A 16917-nucleotide genomic window follows, 5' to 3' on the forward strand; every position below is an offset into this window, starting at 1 on the left:
ATCTGTGCAGGATAAACAACCTGGGGGATCTTTTGCTGCCCTTTGTCATTGGCTGGATGGAACATGTGGTTTCAGAGACTTGTATGTGTGTTTGTGTATGTATGTACATCATCTGAGCTGTGCCTGCATTGGAAGCACTAATAAATTATCCTGACCACAGCATTTGTGTCCCTGGGTGTTTTGGGATGGTGTGAGAATACAGCAGGGCTGGCCTGGGTAGTCTGCTCAGGTGTCATCCATACTATGAGTTTTTGAAAGCCTCTGCGAGGGTTGATGATCTGTTAGATCAGTGTAGTTCTTACACTGTCACAAAAGTATAATCATTTCAAACACCACTCATTTCCCTGGAACCTATTTACAGTGCCAGGATTCCACCCTGGAGTGACAAATAAGCACAGGTATGGCTTTTAGGAAGGCACATAACACTTTTCCAGGAATACATAGAGAGCTTGTGCTTTCAAGTCAGAAACTCCATCCACTTTCAATCTGAGGAGGAATCTTCAAGCAATTTACTGAGTGAGCAAGACGCTGTGTGTTGGGGATTTCTTGCCTATGCCAGATTTCAAGAAAGGACCAAGAACATTTGTAGAAGGTTGGAAAAGTACTCATTTTTTAACGTTATTGTACAGACGCCTACTGTTCTGACTTGCTGATTCTCGGTAGATCAGTGTATTTTCTTCGTTTATAATAATTTAACCTCAGTGATACTCCCTCCAGATGTTTGACACACTTCCTATTAGTACTACAGTAGATGGCACATTCACTGGTTTGGGATAATGGGGATAGTGGTCCAAAACAACTAGAAGGCACACAGTAATGGTGTGCAATAGGACGTCAGTAATACAGCATTTCGTGGATCAAAAGCAGCTCTCTGCCTTATGCTACCTGTCTCTCCCCTCACCAGCGTCCACTTCTAAGTTAAGTGAGGTGGTGCGTCACAGGAGTAGAGTGTACATATATAGAACACATAGGATAGGCAGGCTATAGGCCAGAAGATTAAAGACATGTTTATCTTATATGCATTTATCTAACCTCCTTTTAAAGCTTTCAGCTCTAGTAGATGCCAACATGGACTTCATTTGGAGCTTTGCATGCTGGAAATGTTTGTTCGGTGTCCGCCTAGCACCAATGGCACCTGAGCTGTTACTTTGCTTTCACCAGAAGAGGGCTGCTGCTGCTTCTAACCAACATAAAGAGGTTGGCAGCAGCAGTAGAGGGCCAAAGGACTTCAGCAACTTGCAGACCAAAGTAGTGTAAGGCCCAAGCAGTGGCCCCTGCTCACGTATGGGCTCCACATCATAACAGCCCACCCAAGGGTGCTGTGTGCTAATGCTACCACTGGTGAATTATCTAGTGAAGGGGATGGAGACTAATGTTTTCTGTGTGAAGCTGTGCTTCCCTTAACCCAGGGGTGGGGAAATGTTGGAGTAAAGTCCCATGATTGCTCACCATAGGCTGTGCTAACTAGGGTTGGTGGAGTTAAGAGTCTTAATAGCTGAAGAGCCACACATCCCCTTCTCTACCTGCTAATGGAATATGTTCATGGTTCTTGTGTTCCTTGGTTCAGTTTTGTCATTGGAAGCTCAAGGAATTGAGAGGTTTTCACCAGCTGTGCTAGCAATGACCTTCCTCGGATAGCTGCCCATGCACAGATAAACACTTGTTGTTAAGTCATGACCCCATGGACCAGAGCACGCCAGGCCCTCCTGTCTTCCACTGCCTCCTGGAGTTTGGTCAAATTCATGTTGGTAGCTTCGATGACACTGTCCAACCATCTCGTCCTCTGTCGTCCCCTTCTCCTCTTGCCTTCACACTTTCCCAACCTCAGGGTCTTTTCCAGGGAGTTTTCTCATGAGATGGCCAAAGTATTGGAGCCTCAGCTTCAGAATCTGCCCTTCCAGTGAGCACTCACAGTTGATTTCCTTCAAAATGGATAGGTTTGTTCTCTTTGCAGTCCAGGGGACTCTCAAGAGTCTCCTCCAGCACCAGAATTCGATAGCATCAATTCTTCAGTGGTCAGCTGTCTTTATGATTCAGCTCTCACTTCCATACATCACTACTGGAAAAACCTTAGCTTTGACTATGTGGACCTTTGTCGGCAAGATGATGTCTCTGTTTTTTAAGATGTCTAGGTTTTTAAGATGTCTAGGTTTGTCATCACTTTCCTCCCAAGAAGCAGGTGTCTTTTAATTTCGTGGCTGCTGTCACCATCTGCAGTGATCATGGAGACCAACACTATACTGCCTTATATGTCAGTGTGTCTTTGCAGCCTTCATGGGAGCAAAAGCTGTACTAAGCATAGCTTATAGACTTTTTGGTGCGATCCCAAGTGTGCAACTGTCTCCCATTGATGCTTAAACCACTTCACTGCAACAAGAACATTTTCAAGTGGAATTCAAAATTTTGATACTTATTTTTAAAGCTGCACAAAGTTTGGGGCCAGGGTATCTATGCATACCTCCACAGCAGAAGAATTCCTTTTAGACTACAACTTTCAAATGACCTAGTAAAAAACAAAAAATCCAAATTCTGCAGTGTATCAAAATTGCCATGTGCTCTGGAGTCTGAAGGCTCCTTTGCAGCTACCTTTCTACAATCTTGCTTGGGATGAAATTTCTTTCCCATGGAGGTCCTTTTGGTACTAATGTCATGAAGGCATCAGGAGGACGTATTTTTTTTATTGCCCAGCAGTTCATTCTAACACCCTTTTTACGGATGCCAGTTTTATCTTATATTCTTATGTTCCATTTGAACTTTTGACATATTCTTTATGGTTAGCTGACTAGTGAGTGTTTTCTATCAAATGAAATGAGATTCTAGAGAGATCAGGAGGACATTCATGAACAACATAGAACAGCTTATGTAGGAGGCGTGAAGTGCTGTATCAAAAACACAGCCTTCTCTCATGGAGATGGCAGGGCCTGAATTAACCACCTCAGACCGCAGATGCAGCCCTCAGGAGCAGCAAACCTCTCACCTGACTTGCACCCACTCTGATCTAGCTCACTGCCCTCACTTATGGTGGAAGCCCTTCTGGTTGTCAGTACTGAAGTAAGATACAATCATCAGTCCAGCCAGGTTCTGTATATAGAAGTGGAGGGTGGGCCGTGGGGTCCATGGCCTCCTTTCACTCTGGCAGTAAAACATGCTAAATAGCTCAGTAGTTTAGGCATCTTGCTGCAAGTTTGATTCCCTACTCTGCCTTCCTGACAAAGGCTGTTGGACTTGATGATCCATAGGGACCCTTCCAGCTCTGCAATTCTAAGATCATCATCATCATCTCTTTGGCCACATAGCTGCTGATCATGGCTTTGTTGGCTATTTGTGAAAGTCCTTGAATGTTTTCCAAACTGAACCTTAATCCTTGTGTTTTCCAGTGCTTGTCCTTTTCTGGCCCAAATCCAACAAAGCCCACTGCCTGCCTGGAGGCTAACACACAAAACAGAGTGCATGTGGGTATAGGAGGTGGTCTTTTAAAGATTTTAATTGCGTATGGTTTTCTTCTGCATTTGCTGCTCATGGTTGACTTGGCAACGAAGTACTATTTGCAAGAGGACTGGGAGGGAGGCGGTAGGAGGGTATTGTAGGGAATTAGGCTAACTCAGATGTGTGCGCGCGTTATCTGTATAGAACCAAGTCATCTTGGCCCCATCCAAGCTCCTCGACTATCACGCCGGTCTTCATCCCTTTGGGGAGGGAGGCCAGGAAGCGCTGAGCATAAAGCCCCAGCATCCTGGCTGGAGAAGAGCACCTCTGGAGGGAAGAGGTCCGGCAGCTCGCCCGACTTCGCCGAGCGCGGCTCCGCCACTGACCCATCGCCATCTTTCTAGCCTCTCCCCTCCCCACTGGTGCGCTTGGTGCCTCCCACCAGCTGGTCCTGATGTTGCTATGAAAAGGGATGCGCCCTCCCCCGCGCCTCGCCTCTGGGGCCGAAAATGTCCGGAAATTCCCGAGGCTTCCCCACCCCCCCCTCCTCGTCGTCCTCCTCCTCCTCTTCCTGCTTCTTCTAACTCCAAATCGCACCTACAGAAAGGGAGAGAAAGAGAGGGAGAGGAAAAGAGAGAGAAGCAGGCAGGGAAGCGTATGTGTGCGTGCGCGCGCGCGCGCAGACATACACACACTCACTCACACACACACGAGAGAGAGAGAGAGAGAGAGAGAGAGAGAGACGAGGGGGGCGCGTGCTCGTCGCTGGCCATTGTCCTCCCCTGCTAGCTTGCTTCAACAGCCATTTCATCCACCGCTTCTCTCTCTTTCATGGCACCAACTCCATGGATCTGATCCTGCACGGCTCACCTTCCCTTTTCCCCGCGGAGGCGGGAGACTCTGGGGCCTAAACGCCTCCCTTCCCTTCCTTTCCCCTCCCTGCTTCTCTCCCTCCCTCCCTCCCCAAGAATCTTCCGGTGGATGGGACCAAGATGGCTTGATTTTTTCCCCCACTGCTAACAGGAGCAGATGGATTTGGCGGCTTCTCGCTGGAGGAAGCCCGCGGAAGAAATGGACTGAGCCACAGGAGATCTTTGGGATCCGTTGGGATCTGAGGGCAGACCCAGCCAGGATGTTGTGTGATCCAGTGCCTGGGGTTGCCTTGAGGAAATGGTCCAGGGGAAGATCTGGCAACCTCCTGGTCTTTGCTGTAGGAATGGATCAGTCCGGAGAATAATTTTGGCCCTCTTAAAGGGAGAAGTGGAGTTCCAGTTGCTCGGATTATTACAGTGTGGAAATGGACTGATCCAAGGTGGCATCTTGTGGGAGGAAAACCTAGCAGGCTGGATTTTGCTGCTGACTGATTGACTGAAGAGTCAGGCTAGAAACGGCTTGAATTTCCTGGGGGCGGGGAGATGAAGTAACCTTGGTCCAGACATGGCAAAGGGGGATCCATTCAGCTGGATGCATCCTCTGACCCGGTGGCAGACTCCACGCTCCATCGCTAGCAACCCCCTTCCTCCTCTTCCTCCTCCTCCGCCTCAGCAAGAGCTGTTTTTTGTCGTTCTCCTAAGCATTCATCATTAGGACGAAAAGCGGTAAAGGCTCGGATAGGTCTTCCCGATGCCACCTTATCCAGGCTGACTACGGAGGACAATAGGGGTGGAGGGAGGGAGCGGAGAGGATCAGGGCCTGCCGGAAGAGAGGGAGGGGGGTGGCGATCCCTTTGAGATGACAGCTTCCCCGTCCCCATCCCTTCGTGGGAGAAGGAAACAAGACTGGCCCTGTCGCCAAGGCAACACCTCTGGGGGCATCCCTAGCCAGCTTCCTCCTTTGATAGGGTGTGAGTCCTGAGCAAACCTGGACAGGATAAGGCAGATCCGGGGGGGACACTGGCTCTTCCTAGCATTCTTCCCCACCCACCTGGCCAGGGTGTCATCTCTACTACCGATTTTCCAGACCAGAGGAGCAGAGGTGAGCAGGCCCAGCCGCCAGGCAAAACCGCATGCTCAAAACTGGTGATGCAGGGCTGTTGTCTGTGGCCATCCCCCCCACATTCCCCCCCTCCCGCCTTTCTTTCATTTCTCTGTCTGCCATCTCCTCTTCCATCCCCTGGCATCTCTGTCCCAGGTATCCATATAGAAGGAGGGGTGGGGGGTTGGGGTGGGGGAGGGGAGGTGTTCCTAATCACCCTGTTGAGTGTCAGTCACAGCAGGGACCCCTTTCTCCTCTTCTTCCATCTCTGTCTCCATCCCTCATCATGTGGAGTTTCACCATTTCACTCTTGCTTTTCAGATGTCTCCATGGAGCCACCACCTGTTTCTTTTCTCTGTGTTGGGTGGGGGAGGAGGTGTTTCTTGTTTCTTGTTTTTTTTTAAAAAAAAAAAACACCCCCCTTGTACTCATGACCCAGCTGGGTGTGGGAGTCTTATTTCCATTTTGCAAGAGCTCTACCAACCCCACCTTCTTGCTGCCTGCTAGCTCCTTTTGTCTGATCCACCCTGTTGCTTCTGAACCCTCCACTGGATGGCTGCTCTGTGGTCGTGCTTCCTTCTTTGAAGATGTGGGAAGTGGTGGAGAAAAATCTTTTGCAAAGCTGGTGCTCGAGCAACACAGTTACTACACCACCCCAAAATTGACCATGCAAGAAACATCATATAGGAGGAAAGCATGATCCTTCCTGAAAAGCTGAAGCAGTTTTGTTAGCAGCTTAGCATCCAACAGAGCATCTAGTTTTATTATATGCCTTCTCACTACTGAAATTTGAAAATCAAAACACAAGGTCCAGTGGGATACAGAAAGATGGAGCAGGCAATAAGCAGAGGAGTGTGGGGGCCCTTTGTTACAACTCATCAGGCCTTTTCTAGGTTGTGTGGGAGCTGTGGGATAGCACTTAGTTGCACTGGAGAGGGAGTTCAGTTTAAAAAAAGGTGCATCTACTCTAAATTTGAGAAATTCATGGTGTGGGTCTGATTCCTCCTCTCTCTTTAACTAGGTGCCTTGGTGTAATTTAGCAGCAAATTCATGGTATTCCAGTTGGAGCCTTTTGGTTCTAAATCCCTATCACTGAGCAATATACTGTGTAAATGGATTCACTTTCTTGGAGAAAAAGAATTATTAGCACCCCAATGTAAATCAGGTATAATGTCAGAGGTAATTCCATTGGAATGAGGAATCTGAATTGTTTGCATTCAACTTTGTACTAGCAGTGATCATTTGGGAACAAATCTATAGGGAATCATTTGGATTTCTATAGGAGATGGTGTAGTTGAGAAAATGTCAACAATTAGTATTTCCTTATTTTACTCTTATAAATGGGCACTTATCTGGTCATGTACACAGGAAAGCTTTACAAAAGTTAGTGAAAGCCCTGAAGCCAAATGTACTGTAGAAGGAAACATATGAGAAAGATATGATAGTAAACATATTAATTATAGGTTAGTATCTTTAATGGACTTTCTGGGAAGGCTGAATAAATCACTAGTAAATCAGTAGTAAAACTACTTCAGTCAATTAAGTTTCTTTGGCTGATTGTGAGGTAAATAAATGTTCTCAAGCTGCCCCTGAGGATGTTGGTTCCTGTCTACGGTACTCTGCTTCTTGTAAATCAGGACTTGCACCCTCCTTCAGGTGGGGCAAAGAAAGAGAATTTGGAAACCAGAAAGGAAGCAGTATCAAAAGCAAGGTTTGAACATAGTTCAAAGGTCCAGCCCCACACAGGTAAAAAGTAGCCAGAAAATAGAACCTCTTTTAAGCCTGGTAATTCAGAGCCCCACCCAAGGCACTGTTTCAGAGAACTATCAGAGTCACCTGAGGAAAGATTTACTCAGGAGGAAAGTCTCACTTCCAAATAACACTTTACTCCGCAGGAGTCTTCATTCCTTAGGCAGACATTTCTTTGCCCAGTGACTGACAGGATCTACAACTTAAGGTGTCTGTGCTGTGGAGGCAGATCTTCATAGCCTGTGAGAAAAAAATGGATGCTGTTTCTCCTGTAGGCCTAGGTTTCCTAGATCTGCTGAAAGTGTCTATACTTTTGGAACAGTTAACTCAGGGCGTGCCAGGTCATCCTCTGAAGAGGACTCTACCATAAGAGACATGACAGTGTCAATTATGAATCACAGGTTAAATCAACTGAAACAACAGGCACAATTTTCTAGGGCTGTGTGTATGCGTGCGTGAACAAACACAAAACAGAAGTAAATGAACTAGTTGTAAGCCTGTAGTAACTTAAGCATTTCAAGCCACTGAGGTCAATCAGTAGAATTTCCTGGAGTAAATTAGTTGATACCTGTAAAGCTAAGAGGTCCCTAATCCCACTAGGTCTCTTTGATCTGTTGCCTTTATTTGACAGATAATGAGCCTGAGTATTTATATGTGTGAAAACTGGAGTGAGAACATTAGGGTGAGTTTTTATGTGATGTAGTAGATTAGTAGATGAATGAATATTAATCAGTTTAGGTGAGTTTCACTGTAAGTGTTAACCACCAAGGATGTATATGTGTGGTAATATAATGGATAGAGACATACAGAAGGATAATTACTAATGTGTATCGTATGCATGTTATCCTACGTAAATCTGATTATTTAAAAATACCTCTGATTTCTATGAGATCTTGTCTCTAGTAGGTACGTTTTGAATTTCATTCTTGGTACATGCATGCATGCCAGCTTTTGTGTGTTCAAGGGTGCATTTGCACATTGAGTGTGTTGGTATTTTTTGAGTGAATATGATCAATGGAGTGGTGTGTGGTTTGGTCATAAGTCACATTTGTTTCTCTTTGTTCACTTATGGATCACGTGAACTGCCACATCACTGTATCATCACATGAGTTTTTAAGATGTTACAGAACTTTCTCCTCTTCAGCTCTACTTACCATTTCGTAACTATAATTGTGCTATTGTGAATTAATCAGTAGACTGATATTATCTGCCAGTAACATTGGGCATCGGTATGCACAAATGAATCAGATTATGAGCATCAGTGGAATAACCAGTTGTGAAGAGAGAGAGAGAAAGAGAGAGAATTTTGTGCTCCAAAAAGTATGGTATGTCAATGCAAACCTGTCTTAAAACATAATCCAGAATCCTGGTTTAGGCAATACCTTTATTGGGTTACTAAAATAACGTGAACTTTTGAGTTCTACACAACTCTGTATCAGGCAAAGCTGGTATAACACTTGGGGTTCAAGCAGAAAATCACAAAATTGGGTCAGGAACGATGGTCACAGCTCATGCAGGCAGCCAGGAAGGCAAAATGGAATTTTGTACATGTGAGAAAGATACCAATGTACAGGCTTTCCATCTCACTGAAGACAAAAGCTTGGCTTAGCTGTCCTCCTCTCTGCCCATCACCCTATCCAGGGCCTCAAACTTTTATAGTAAGCTGGCATATTTTTGTTACATTTATCTCATGTGCAGTGTAAAACTCCCATTTTGCCTCCCTGTTAGCGTGACTTGCCTGAGTCATGCCATCACATCTGGCACAAATTCTGGCCTTTCTGATTGAACCTGATGTTTTATCCCATTGTTGTCTGATGAAGAGCTCTACAGTATAGAGTTGTTGTTGTTTTAAGAAAAGTAAAGCAAAAGCTTGTTTTATTTGTAACTTTTTAATGAGTCAATAAAGGTATCACCTAGCCTAGAACTTGGCTTGTATGAATAGATCATATGGCTATTTTTGTATTTGCTGTTTGATACATCATGTGCCCATTTTTACAGACATGGAACAGAGAAGATAAATGACTCATTGATGTTATGAGTGTTGCCAGTGTGTGTGTGTGTGTGTGTTTAATTATGACTATGAATGCCCATGAGAAAGTATGCTATTGAGTTTCTCTGTATGCATGTTATAAGTTGTATTTATGCAAGTGTCACTGACCAATGGCAGCAGCAGAGTAACTCACTTTCTAGTTACCATAATAGGCAGCATCTGGTATTCCTGGAGCTTTGACACAGCCCCTTGTCCCTCACCCATATGATTCCCCATGCTGATAGTGCTTTTTCCAAATCAAATCTGGTAAGCCTAACCTGAATATTGAAGTTCTCAGATGCTCAACTGGAATTTTAGCAAATAACATGATAGTCAAGGACACACAGAAGGGAACATCTACAATACTCTAGGAATCAGCAACTAAGTTAAATGCAGGTTGTAGAACTGCTCCCCTCCCCAAGTGCTAACCTACAAGGCATATGGACTATGTAAAAAGAGTGGTAGCTGTGACAATAGACTCTCATGGCAAACCCTGACTGATCAGGAATCTAGTCCACCCCAAAGAAGGTACTTGCAAAATGAGCCAAGCCATGTTGCAAGAGAGAGAAGGAAAAAACATATTAAAACAAACTTCTATCTTGAGAGTTATTAGTCTAATGAGTTGACTAATTATGTACCCTTTTCAGTTACAATAATGAGTTAGACCCCAAATCTCAAGAAGTATGGATTCTCCCCAGATGGAAAGGGAGGGCCAAAGTTCTGTAGCCAAGCAAGCCAGATATTACCAGTGTAGAAGATCTCAGGTAGCAGGATGGTGGAAGATAATCTGCCCATACCCATGAAAAGACTGGAACAGTTGATTGACTGAAATCCTATTGTTTGGTATAGTAAGTCACACCTTGAGTAAGACCACTGAATAAAGGGAACTTATAGAGGAGTTTACTAATCAAATCCCCACTGATTCAATACGCCTAACTATACTTGCAACTTACTACACTCAGCAACAGGATCTCAGCCAATGTAAAGTCACTTCATACTTCTTTTCTAAGTGCTTTTTTTCCTGAAATGGAATTGGTTTCTGCTAGTCAACAACTGGTCTTTAATTGAATTACCCAACTGGAAAGTGATGGCAAGGAGGAAAAGTCTGACATCACCTGTGGAGTGTGATAAGAAGTTGGAGTAGTTACCTTTTTTTTGAATTGAAATGCTCTGAATTCCTTAGTAAGAGAGCCATAAGAAAAAGAAGACAGTGTCCTCTTAAAAGGTTGTATAAAAGCCAGAATTTTAGCTTGTATCTGGGACTTGTAGTAAACAAAAATCATGTTGTCCTGGTCTTTGTAGGGCAAAGGAAAAAAAATCTTCAGATGTATATTTGCTACTTGTGTGTGCATACTTGTGTGTGAGAGAGAATAAATAAGTAGCTTTGTCGTGGGTGTGCATTTGTGTTTTTATGTGTGTAGGTACACAACAGTTGCAACTGAGTGTACGAAAGACCTAGGCGGTTCTGAGTAGGTTTGTATTTGTACAGAGTAGTCTTCTCCAGTCTAAGACCCTCAGGTGTTTGACTTCACCTCACACCACCTGTATCCAGCAAGGCCAATTGCTGCTTGCAGGTGATGGAGGTGGAATTCAACACATCTGAACAGGACCAGGTTGAGGAAGCCTGACACAGAGATGTCCCACATCTTTCTTTCTCTGTTAATGAACGTATCCTCTGGCGAGAATGTGCATGTTTATGTATTTGTGAGGAAACAATGGTATTCAACAGCAACCATAAGTTATTAACGTGCAGAATTGCATGAATATGTTGTGTTTCTCATTGTTGAAGAATCAAAATCCAGCATCAGGATCAATGACACTGGGAATTGGGTGGTTGGCTGGACTTCTGAGCTTCGAAACACTTTGGCAGGCCCCCAAAACAGGTAGTCCTGTGCAGACGTAGGCTGAGGGGCTCCAGTGACGGGTAGATCATTGAACCGGTCAAGCCTGCTGCTGAAGCTAGAGCACCCTAATCAGGCTCCCGTCCTGAACACCAAGGGGTAATTGCCTGAAGGCTTTTGTTATGGCTGAGGGAAGGAAATCTGAAAAGTTAGCTCCCTACCCCTTCACTCTTCTCCTGCACTTGCCTGTAGAAGTTACCACTTCTTGAGGTAAGGGACCACTTTTCCTAACAACTACACCAAAGGCTAAAGATTCTGAGTGTCCTGTAGTGCAGTGGTCCTCAACGTTGGGCCTCCAAATGTTATTGAACTACAACTCCCAGAAGCCTTCGCCACCACCTCTGCTGGCCAGGATTTCTGGGAGTTGAAGTCCAAGAACATCTGGAGGCCCAAGGTTGGGGACCACTGCTGTAGAGGATACAGCGAAGGACTAGAACTTCTGGAGAACAGAGTTTGAATCTCCACTTGGCCATGGAAACTCACTGGGAGAGTAGAACTGGTAAAACCACTCCTTAAATATCTTGCTTACCTTGAAAGCCCTATTAGGGTCGCTATAAGTTATTTCTGACTTGACAGCACAGAACACACACACACACACACACACACACACACACACACACACACACACACACACACACACACACACACACACACACACACACACACACACACACACACATATATATATATATATATATATATATATATATATATATATATATATATATATATATATATATATATATATATATATATATATATATATATATATGGCAAAGGCCAGACTAGGATAAGTGAATCCTGCCGCCCTCCCCACAGAGTGATTGGAGCTTTTTTAGTTTTTGTATCCTCAGACACAACTCAGCAACATCACTGCTCTTTTGGAGAGCAGTGATAGGAAACCTATAACATCAGCACCACGCCTGTGGTGCCCAGCGCACACATACAATTGTACGATCAACTGGATGGCATCGTTTTGTGTGTGCGCAAGTTTTTCTGAATTATTTCCTTGAAAACAGTGGTTTTCCCATCAAAGTGAGTGAAAGGAACTGAAAACCTTGTTCTAGTGGGCACTGTACTTATAACGGCACATATACAAAAAGCAACCTTGTTTTCTCTGATAGAACACATCTCTTTATCCTTTCAGAATTTATTTGAGCTTTATCTGGCAGAAATTGTACCCATCAGAGAAAAGATTTCATCAGTATGCATTTTTGTTGGCAACTATAGCTCCTTCTATCACAATAAGCCACAGTCTGTTTTTCTGTTTATAGGGGTGGAGAGGCACAAGTTTCTAAGTCAGAAGGCCACTTAATAAAACCCTTAATGCAGTAACAGAACATAGTAACTCATTTCTCCCTATTCTCCCAATCCGCTTCCCTTGCAGTTCGTTTTACTTGTAATTCCTTCTCAGGAATCTTCGAGTCCTCTGCATCAGAGGCAGAATAATGCCTGGGAAAACACTAACAGGACGGTAAGCATCCCCCATTGGATCTCAAGCTTAGAAGAGTGCAGAATAGTATGAAAGAGGTGAAACACTCAATAGTGACCTATAACACCCTCTGCATCTCATTGCTGTCTGCTTTATCCTTCCCTTCCATGCTTTGCCTCCTTGACCTTCTCCTCCAAAGAAGAGGGCCTTCCCTTTCTCTGCCCTGCACTCTGGAGGAGAACTATGACAGATTGGGCTCATCAGGAGGCTCATCTGACCCCTGTGTCTGAGATGATGGTCATGGAGGATGATGCACTGGATCCAGGAGACAATTTGTCTTAAATGATGTTCAGACTTTTTCTCCAGCACATATGTAGGTTTTCCAAAACAGTTTAGAGGGGAAATTGAGATATATTATTTTGCAATAGTAGTAATTCTGACCCTTCAATCTCCTACTCTCCAGTTTGCCTAGTTTGCTCACTCAGTTGTCTACTCATGGATAGGCAACGTTTGTGACTCAGATGAACATGGGCAGAAGATAAGCAAAGGAAGATACAGGCATTACAGAGCCCAAGCTAGCATGTTGATGAGGAGCTGATCCTGGTTTAAGTCACTAGTCCTCTTTTCACTGGTTTGTTAGCAGTAATGGGGAATAGTTTACTACATACACGATACCTGAGAGTACAACATAGCAAGAAGCACTGCTGACAGCAACATTCAAACTTGTGGAAATCCTAACAATCTCCAGTTTCTGACCCTGGGAATATGCAATAATGTGAGTTTGTATTGCTGCATGCAACAAACTATAGATTTCAAAAATGTGCCACACTACCTTGAGGAACAGAGACATTAAAAAAAAACCAACAACAACCGCTGAACGTTAAGGCAGGGGAATCTTAGACTGATCCAGAACAGCTGACTCTCGGCATCCCATTATTAAGTTGGACTCAACACAGCATGGATTTCTAATGTCTCTTTTGTTTGGGAAATATTTATTAGACATATACCCTCCACCTACATGGAACTGGTTTCCCATCCAGATTTAATGCTGAAATTAAAGCTGCCCAGGTTCAGTAACATGGAACCATCTGGTGTTCCATCTTCCTTCTCACTTTTTAGTGATTGTTCCTATTACCCCTCCCATCCCACAGCAGCCTTTCTGCAAGCCAGACAACCCTTAAGGACACAGAAGTCCTACAGGAAAACACCAATGGGGTATCTATTGCTCTTTTAGTCCCTAGTCAACCTTGATTTATTCATCTCACTTACTCATCCAAACTAAGGCATTAATCTGGGAGGCTCCTACTGTGCATCTTGCCAGATCAAGCTGTTATTTCCTCACCTTCTTGGACAGAACAGACTTGAAATTAAAAAAAAGGACAATCCCGTGTACTTGTAACACCCCTGTTCTCACCAGGGAAAAATCACTGCTTGAAACTCCACTTTCCCACTTTGATACACCACTGAAGCCTATTCTCTGCGTACAATGTTAATTTATTCTGTCATGTAGCCTCTGCAGCACTGGCTTCAACACAGTTTGCTAGTATGTAATATATATTACAACCCAAGTCTTACTTATGCAATAGCTGCAACTGAAATTCATTGTAGTACAGTATTTACTATCTGGATGGGTAGTCAGTGTAAATGAAGTGATGCATTGCCTTCTGTATACAGTGGTGCCTCGCTAGACGATGATAATCCGTTCCACTGAAATCGCTGTTTAGCGAAATCATCGTCTAGTGAAAAGCATTTCCCCATTGGAATGCATTGAAACCTGTTTAATGTGTTCCAATGGGGAAGAATCATCGTTGTCTAGTGAAGATTGGCCATAGGAAAGCCGCTTTGCGAACCGCCGATTAGCTGTTTAAATTGCTATCTTGCGAAGCTTAGGTCCCGAAAACACCTGTTTTGCGAGCAAGGAGGGAGCTGTCAAAATCGATGTCTAGCGAAAATCGGTTTGCGAAGCAGGGACCAAACATTGTCCAGCGAAATTCCCCCATAGGAATCACTGTTTTGCGAATCGCTATAGCGATTGCAAAAAGTCAATGTCTAGCGAAAAAACTGTCATGCGGGGTAACTGTCTAGCGAGGCACCACTGTATATATACTTGCACTAAAGTAAAGGTGTATCTCTTCTCTTTGCCCCCTTGTAACTTAAAAGAAAGTTTTAGTACTACAGTAATTCGCATTGCTTCATTTTGACAGCACATTCTTTAAAGCCTCTTAAACAGATCAAATAGACTGAGTGGATTGACTGGGGTAAGCTTCTGAAAACCAGGAACATCTTTGTCTCTAACTGCAGTTTTAAAAGATTGGAAGCTACATTAACAGAGAAGGAATTTTGTGCTAATTAATAGGATCAGGGCAGGCACCCTTCCCATGTTGTAGTTGTTAAGAAAATCCTTCTCCTAAAGTTAGCATTTGCTTTGAGTGGAAATCCTCTGTCGGTGACATGTTCCATTAAAAAAAAAAGCAGAAGTTTGTTGCATTAGTCTTCAATCTAGAGCAGGACGTACTATTCTACATTTCTACTCCAGTCTATGCTGCAAGTTTACCCAGTGAATGTTCTTAGTTAGAAGTAAGTCCTACTGAGCACAATTAAGCCCAGATCTATATATGCACAGGATGACAACCTTCAGTATTTAAGGCAGAATTCTTTACCTCAGCGCGCATCTCTTCATGAGGTAGTAGAGTATTTTGTCTTTTTTAAAAAAATGTGGAACATGTTTTGTATACAGTACTGTACAATTTTATTCAGTTTTTTAATCTCACATTTTGGTTACGGAGAAGCTCTTCATGCAGCTTAAAAGACACATTAACTTGTTAGGAAACTAAAATTCACATTAACTTGTTAGGAAACAACCAAGGTACGTTAAACAAAAAGTGTCAGTTTCAGAAAAGTATTAGCATGTCATTTGTTTGCTTATTGCATTTCTATCCAACCTTCCATGTAAAATACATGGCTCTTCTGTAACTGCTTTTGCCTCCCAAAAACCCTGTCAGTCAAGTTAGGCTGAGATAATATGATTGGCCCAAATAGACCTTCCTTGCATACCTTAACGTGTACATTTATTTAATACATTTCAGCAGCAAAAGTCAGAGTCCTCTGGCTGGTTCACAAAGATGCTGCCTGGCAAATTTCCAATTGCTGGTATGTGTGCATGTGCAGTTTTGCATGACTGCTACAACTGAAACTACTCTGCTAAAACTAATGTCTAATGGCCGTGGCAACTGAGAAGGGTTCCCAAAGAAGAAATGAACACAAGCCATAATAGCTTGCACAGTGGGAGACAGCTGAATGCTTACTGAATTCTCTCTCCTCTGACAGGACTTCTGTACCCTTACAAGTTAGATATACTGTAGAGGAAAATTCTACCACATGCAGTATTTTCTGCCATAATGCTTTGGGAATGCAGAAGCTTCACCTGTAGAATGTCTTTCCTTGCATAGAAGTCATTCTGGACCATGACACCCTGTAGATCAGTTTGTGCTGCCTGAAGGATTCTGAGAGTGATAGCCCAACAAACATGGAGGGCATCAGGCTACAGAAGGCTGCTAGAGACCATGCGCTTCCCAGTGGAAGTATAACAGAGAGAGCCAGCTTGGCTTCTTCTCTTTGGGAGTTCCAGATTCTCAAAGCTCTTTTGTGTTTTTCCATCAAGTGAACCTCTGATTGTAGTGGGATCAAGAGAAATGCTACCGTCTGCTGAAGATCTTAAAACCTGGACAGGTTTGTCTGACTGAATATGATCTTACAAACAGCTTGGTTCCTTATAGGTCATGACCAGCACTTTGAATGGTGCCCAGAAACAAACTGCTGTTCAGTTAAGTTGTCGTAAAGAGAAAATCACATGCTTGCTGTAAAAGGCTTCAATCAGCAGTCAATATCAGCTTGATACAAAGAAGTAAAGCAATATATTTCTCAATAATGTATCATTGTCTTGGAGAAAGAGGGAGAAAACTCACTGCTTTATTTCTTTATGTTGGGCTACTGTTAAAAAGCACAACAGCAAAAGTAGAAAAATTGAGGCAGTTTGTTTTCAGAATTGTAGCCATATTAGTCTGTGCAAGCATTTCAAAAAACACAAAACAAAAGCAAAAAAAGATGTTGTGGTAGTTGGTCTTTAAAGTGCCACAATGTGTTTTTTATGATGATGATGATGATGATGATGATGATGATGATGATGATGATGATGATGATGATGATGATGATGATGATGTGTCAGTTGTGGCAACCTATTGAGCTTTAAACACAGCATCCTAAGCTAAAGATTTTTGTGCTTCTGACCAGAATCATGTTGGTGTTTGTGTAAAGTCTGCATAACTTGCAGCAACTAATTACAATTTTGCCACAATCATCTTCAATTAGCTAAAGCAAGTTGCACAGACCTGATGCAAACATCAATA

At 43.5% G+C, this 16917-nt stretch overlaps 1 protein-coding gene across 2 annotated transcripts in view; it reads left to right on the forward strand.

Annotated features, from left to right (window-relative positions):
• The first annotated feature begins 3997 nt into the window (after window positions 1-3997).
• GPR173 (G protein-coupled receptor 173) overlaps window positions 3998-16917 on the forward strand; it is a 35274-nt gene continuing 22354 nt past the window's right edge. Inside the window, exon 1 of one of the 2 annotated variants that reach the window (XM_072991474.2) lies at window positions 3998-5400. The gene's annotated coding sequence lies outside the window, so the exon portion shown is untranslated. Of the gene's footprint in view, window positions 5401-7422; window positions 7531-16917 lie in introns of those variants that run through there. The other variant, XM_072991475.2, reaches the window with a different exon arrangement.

This window comes from Pogona vitticeps, chromosome 2 (assembly GCF_051106095.1).
Source record: "Pogona vitticeps strain Pit_001003342236 chromosome 2, PviZW2.1, whole genome shotgun sequence".
Taxonomy (NCBI): Eukaryota; Metazoa; Chordata; class Lepidosauria; order Squamata; family Agamidae; genus Pogona; species Pogona vitticeps.